The sequence below is a fragment of the Tenebrio molitor genome, chromosome 2, assembly GCF_963966145.1.
Source record: "Tenebrio molitor chromosome 2, icTenMoli1.1, whole genome shotgun sequence".
Lineage (NCBI taxonomy): Eukaryota > Metazoa > Arthropoda > Insecta > Coleoptera > Tenebrionidae > Tenebrio > Tenebrio molitor.
Window position 1 is genome coordinate 27431746 of NC_091047.1, and position 6000 is coordinate 27437745.

The 6000-nt window shown below is 32.9% G+C and overlaps 1 protein-coding gene across 4 annotated transcripts in view; it reads right to left on the reverse strand.

Moving 5' to 3' along the window:
• Positions 1–5772, reverse strand: part of Fs (Follistatin) — a 102845-nt gene extending 97073 nt beyond the window's left edge. The window contains exon 1 of one of the 4 annotated variants that reach the window (XM_069038232.1): positions 5465–5772. The gene's annotated coding sequence lies outside the window, so the exon portion shown is untranslated. The remainder of the gene's footprint in view (positions 1–5464) is intronic. The other 3 variants (XM_069038231.1, XM_069038230.1, XM_069038233.1) reach the window with 3 other exon arrangements.
• Between the last annotated feature and the right edge of the window lie 228 nt (positions 5773–6000).

Genomic DNA, 6000 nt, shown 5'->3' on the forward strand with positions numbered 1-6000 from the left:
AAATTCAGTACAGGCCGGTGCAAACAAAATAGAAAACCTCCGCTTTAGGTAGGTACCAAAACAGGTGTCAGGACATAAATTTGCATTATGACAAATAAGCTTTTAAAACAGGGATTGTCAGTAGTAACCCCGCTGAGGCCCAGACACACATTTTGTCGAAAAAAATCGTGGGCGGAATACGTAATAGCAAAAAAGGGTACAGGCTAGATAACATTATTATAATTCGCAACGGACGGAAAAAAACCACCACGAAAACCCTCCAGCTGAATTTTTTTCAATAGTGGAATGTAAGTTTGAAAGATTTTTTCGAAATGGCACATCAGCCGCGGGGCCAGACTATCTAAAAAGCCGTGCGGATTTGTTATAATTAAACATTGTGGAGGTTGTTCTTATTAGCGGTTTTGGGACGTAAAATCGAATCATAAAATTAAAACTGAACTGGCAACTTTTTGGAATTACCGAACGTAATTGTTGTAATTGTGGAGGTGATTCATGCAACGAATGCACCGGACAGTGGAAAATTTTTAATGTGGCTGCGAATACGGTACGTCACAATTTTTGCACAACATTTCTAGGTAATATTCCACTTTAATTATGTAACAAGTGTGGTTTGTTTAAAAAAACAGTTATATGGAGAAAGAGGCTTGCTTACAGCTCTTATTTCTAGTCAAAACTCATGAACTTTTATTTTTGGAATACAATCACACCTAATTATTTTTTTGTGAAATGATTTTCTTGTAAAATCAAAAATGAACAAACAAGTACAACATGTGGTTTATTAATTATTATTTATGTCTGAATAAAAAATAATGTCTGTCTTGGTAAGATATTTGACCTTTAATTTAATTAATTTAAAACAATGTTACAAATAATTTTGATAAATTGGGTTTCAAAAATGACTTTTCGATTTTTAAATAAAAATGCGTATGAACATTCCAAAAAACATTAATTTTAAGATTTTTCTCAGTACTACCCCAGTCAAAACTAGAAGATGGAAAATGTCAGTCTTTCTTCAGTTTAAAAAAACAATTTGATTTAAATTGTGTAGTTTTAAAAATCTTCTAACTAGACTCTTTTCAATTCTGTTTAAATGACAGTTGATCAAAGGGGAGAAAGTAAATATTTTTCAATAGCAACATCAACATGTTAAAGAACTACAGATTTCAAATAAATAAAAGATACAAAATGTTGTTCCTTCTAAGTTTTATTTCCGTTTAAAAAGTGTAAAATATTTATGTCTTAAGTATTAGCAGTTCAAATTGAAAAATCTTTGTAAAATCTTTTCCGTACAGATGTATGTATCTAGATCATCGACATATGACGACGTTTGACGGTTCTCTATTTATGTGTCAAATACTTTATGTGCGGTAAAAATTTATTAATAAACTGGGCATTAAAAAAGATTAAGATCCCAATAATTTTTTGGCACTTTTTTATTTTTCAAAAGCAGCATCGTTCTAACAAAATTTGAAATAATTTTCAGATTACCAGTGTTTGGTTTGAATGTTAAAAAGTGATGTTGAATTTTTGACCATTAAAATTTATAGCATGAGAAACTGTTTTTAAGTAACAACGTGACCTTTGAATTTATCCACCAATTTACGATACAACTTGTTGTATAGCGACGTAAAAAATATCAAATTTGGTAGTATCGAGTTATTGTCAATACTTGAAAGCTCGATTATTAGATTAGATTATCTAGGGGCCAGTTTACAGAAGTGAAATTAAGTTAATCGTAATCAAATGCGAGATTAACTGAACAACACCTGTTTATTATGATGTCATAATTATGCCGATTTTGAATATATTATGAGGTCTATAAAACACTAGTGGACTTATGAACCCATAATTAAACTGCTTTTATAATTAAACAGTTTAGAGAAAATTGAACAGTTTATTGAACAATTGAACATCAAAAAATGTAATACATAAAATTAGAATTATGTGAAACAGGAATCTCAGATGAAATAATTTGTTGAGGCTTACGTTAACATTTATATTAAAAGATTAAATAAATTTTTGGGTTTTGATGATGGTTTAAGAAGACTTACAGGAGGTGTTGGATAAAACTACCGTGCCTTCAAATAAATTCGGAATTAGAGTAGACTGTGATTTATATATTTTGTCTATTAACAGTTGGTAATAGACGTTTAAACACATGTACTGTGCTGTCCAACGTCTGTGCCTTTAAAAATTACATGTTACCAACTTCATAATAAAATCAAAGCCTACTCTAATTCCGAATTTATTTAAAGGCACAGTATGTATTACACTCGTGCCTTAACAGCAAATAAGTCACTTGTATAATAAATAGCTATAATTCTCTTTCTAGCAATTGGCCCTAGATCTATTTAACTGCTGATTTATTGTCGCATTTCGTTTTAATCAACACATTCAAAATAAATTGATATCAGTGAAAATCACTATTTTGAAGACAAATATTTCATGACCCAAAATTTTCAACAATGTGTCATATATACAATAAAAACAAGGTGAGCAAAATTCGTTTTTTTGTATAATCATAAATTTTAATGTGAACATGAATAACATAAAAATATCAGTTACAAAAAGAAGACGCAAAATAGTAACACAGACAAGAAAAGTAATTTTTGTGTGAATTACACAGTATGTGTGTACTACATTTTTCATTGAAATCAGAACTGTATTTAACGTGATCACCTTTTTTTATTAAATGACGTAAAATTTTGAAATACAAACTAAAAAGTTAAAATTTTTCGACAGACTTTAAAAACCACCGTTTTCCAATTTTTCCTTTAGATTTGCAAATTAACAACGAATGGAGGCAAATTAGTCCCTCTGTTATACTGGGTGCCCCAAAATTCGCAGAACAACTCAATGGGGCAATGTCAACTCATGTTAGAAAATAATGACAAAAATAATACAAAAATTCTATACCTCTTAAATTTGAAGATATGGGGGCTCAAAAAGTGCAGTTTTGATCTCATTTATTTTAAATATTAAAAAAGATTTTGACTATTTATCTTTTACTAGCCAGCGGCATAATAATTCTGAACGATTGTGATCAGGTTTGCAATTATTTTTTTCATTACTTCCAGCATTTCCAAATAGTTATTTTATGTCCGTTTTACCTCAAATAACGTACAGCAACATGTCTTTGATTTTTCTCTCTCATTTTCATCGATACAACAGAAATGAAATATTTGCAGACTATTGGGATACATAGAATGTTTTTAAATGTTGCCACATTTAGTGTAACAAATAGGTCCATATCTTCCACAAAAAAGAAGATTGATTTTTTTAAACATTTTTACCTGATATTTTAATGACTACTTAACAACGTACTGCTAAGTTGTTCCACGAATTTTGGGGCACCCAGTATAAGCAACAAAACATTAGAGGTTAGAGTCTATTCAATCTCATTTTCATGATTTGCCTTAATTTTGCAAAACTAACAATACATATTGTTTTTGTTTGTATTTGGAAAAAAATAGTATATTATGCGAGTGAAATGCAGGATTTTTACTCGAGGTGCAGTTTGTAGCCCGAGAGTTCTACAAAGTACTGAGGGTAAAAATCATTCACTCCCGAGGTACATATACTATTTTTTGCACGACTCACCAATTTAAATAGAAAAAATCCGAAAATTTGTAAATTATCACTAACTGTCAAGCTAAATTTAAGTGCCATGCTGACAGTTAAAAATTATTTTGAAACTTTCGACTTTTTTCAATTAAAATTGTCGTGAAAAAAACAGTATAAGCACCTCGGGAGTGCATGATTGTTACCCTCGGGCTCCCAACTGCACCTCGGATAAAAAAGAAAATTAATATGAAATAAATATGTATCATAAAAGGTTGAGTTACTTAGGCTTTTTTTCCCGAGGGGAAAAAAGTTGACTAAAAGCTTGAGTTGGCTATGTTTTTTGTCCAAGGGGAAAAAAGAGTCACTTTACTTCATACAATCAGGGAGTAAAGTTGCTCGTTATATAGAGGTCGTGCAAAAAAACAAGTTACAAAACTTCCTTTATTTAATTATTTCCTGTGGACTCATTTCACTAGGACACTGTATATATGTATAAAAAAGTAAAGATTTGTTCCCAAACCACACTTAGCTTTAGCCACATGACATAAACGTTATTCATACATCATACATACAATTTACTTTTAACAAATGAACCACATGTATTCAAAACATACATTCATTCGTAATTGCAAAGAACAGAACCGATTCCATTAACATTCTGTAAAGATTCGCATTTTTTCCAAATAGATAAATAAAATTAAAAACAATTAAACACGACTGCTAAACAACAACAACCACAAATTTTCCTCAAGTTGGAAAGACGTGAAGTGGAGTTTTAATAAAAACCATAGTCTAATTTATAGTTTAATTGCAAATTGCTACAAATTATTAAATTTTTAATAATAATAATCCTTCGGAAATTTGTTGGTTCGCCTGGATGAAATTTGTATCAAAAACTCTCAGCGAATTTCGTCAAACACCCGGTATATTTATGTCTTAGTCACTTGCTTCGACTTTCGAATAAAAAAAAATATATATTAATAAATTCTTGAACAGACTATTTAGACTGAAAGTTGTTTACTGTTATTTTGTCTGTGTTAGCTGAAAGTATTTTTTTTTTTTGGGGATTACCAAAAACAATCTGAAACATTTGGTTGTTTTTAAACAAATTTAGTTAATGAGGAAAATATTAAAATTTATCTATAAATAGATATAAAATAAAATCGACCAAAACATCAACTTTTATGCAAAAAAAAAGTACAGCGTAGATACCTGCTAGGAAAATTTGGAACGATCGTCAGCTAGAAGGATAAATAAAATAATTCAAAATAAAGAAAAAAAAAACCTTTTAAATTGTAACTAAACTTGCATTACGAAGAAAATTAACAAATTACATAATTGCAAATGTAATCAAAAAAAAGTTATTAAAATTTAAAAAAAATTATAACAAAAAAAAGTTGTTTTTTTTCTCATCTTAGGCCATCCTTCATTATTTCTTTAATAATTTTTTGAAAAAAATAAATTCCTGTTGCAATCAGAGAATTACGAATGAACACACTTCTTAATTAAATCGTGTTAGCAGTAATGCCGATCAGCCAGAAAACAAGAAGATAATAATAATAAATCACTCATCGGTTTAATGAAACGTGAACTTGAATAATAAATTTTTACTATTTAAAGCAGAGTCAAATATAAATGTATGCAGCAAGCATGGGTTATTTGTGAATTTATGCCACTCTGTAAAAATTGCATTTTTTGGTGCGCCAACCACAAACTTATTAATAAATAAGGCAATAATGTATCGATGTTCGGTTATTTTTATTGACACCTCATGCAGTCCTAAATTGTCTAAAAATAGATTTAAATGACCGCCGACCGAATCCCCGATTGGGAGAAGTGTCGACGCGTCCGCTACGGAAAAATCGAATTTTCGGCGGGAAAATCCCGAAATGGTACTCACCGAAATTGCGGTTCGGCAGACGGAGGTATGGTACCGCAGGTCCGTTGATTAATTATCGAGCGGATTCTCGAAGTGTTACATCACTGGAGGAGTGGTTGGTCGTAGTGGAGCGTACGAGTCACGCAGGACATGGAAGGAAGGACCTCGTGGAGCGCGTCGTGACCGACCATGCAAGTAGCCACCAAACGACTGAGGTACGACCGTAGCCTTTGCGATCCAAAAAAACTCCTGGCGGGGAATGTATAAGTGAAGCAGCGCTGCTTGGCTGCTTGGCTGCTCGCTCCGACAGGTGAGTGCACCTGCACGGACCGATGCAACCAACGGCGTTTATCGCCGTCGCCCCATCATATTGCACTCGGGCCGGACGCCCTCGGACGCGCACCTGGTGGACTCCGCCGCTCCGCTCCGCTCGACGGATGTCTCGCCCCGCGCTCGACGGCGACGGCGACGGCGATGGCGCGCGCTCCGGACGGACGGAGCAACAAGTGGCGATGCCAAGACGGTCTGCCGCCGCCGCCGGAAAGGGGACGGACGCG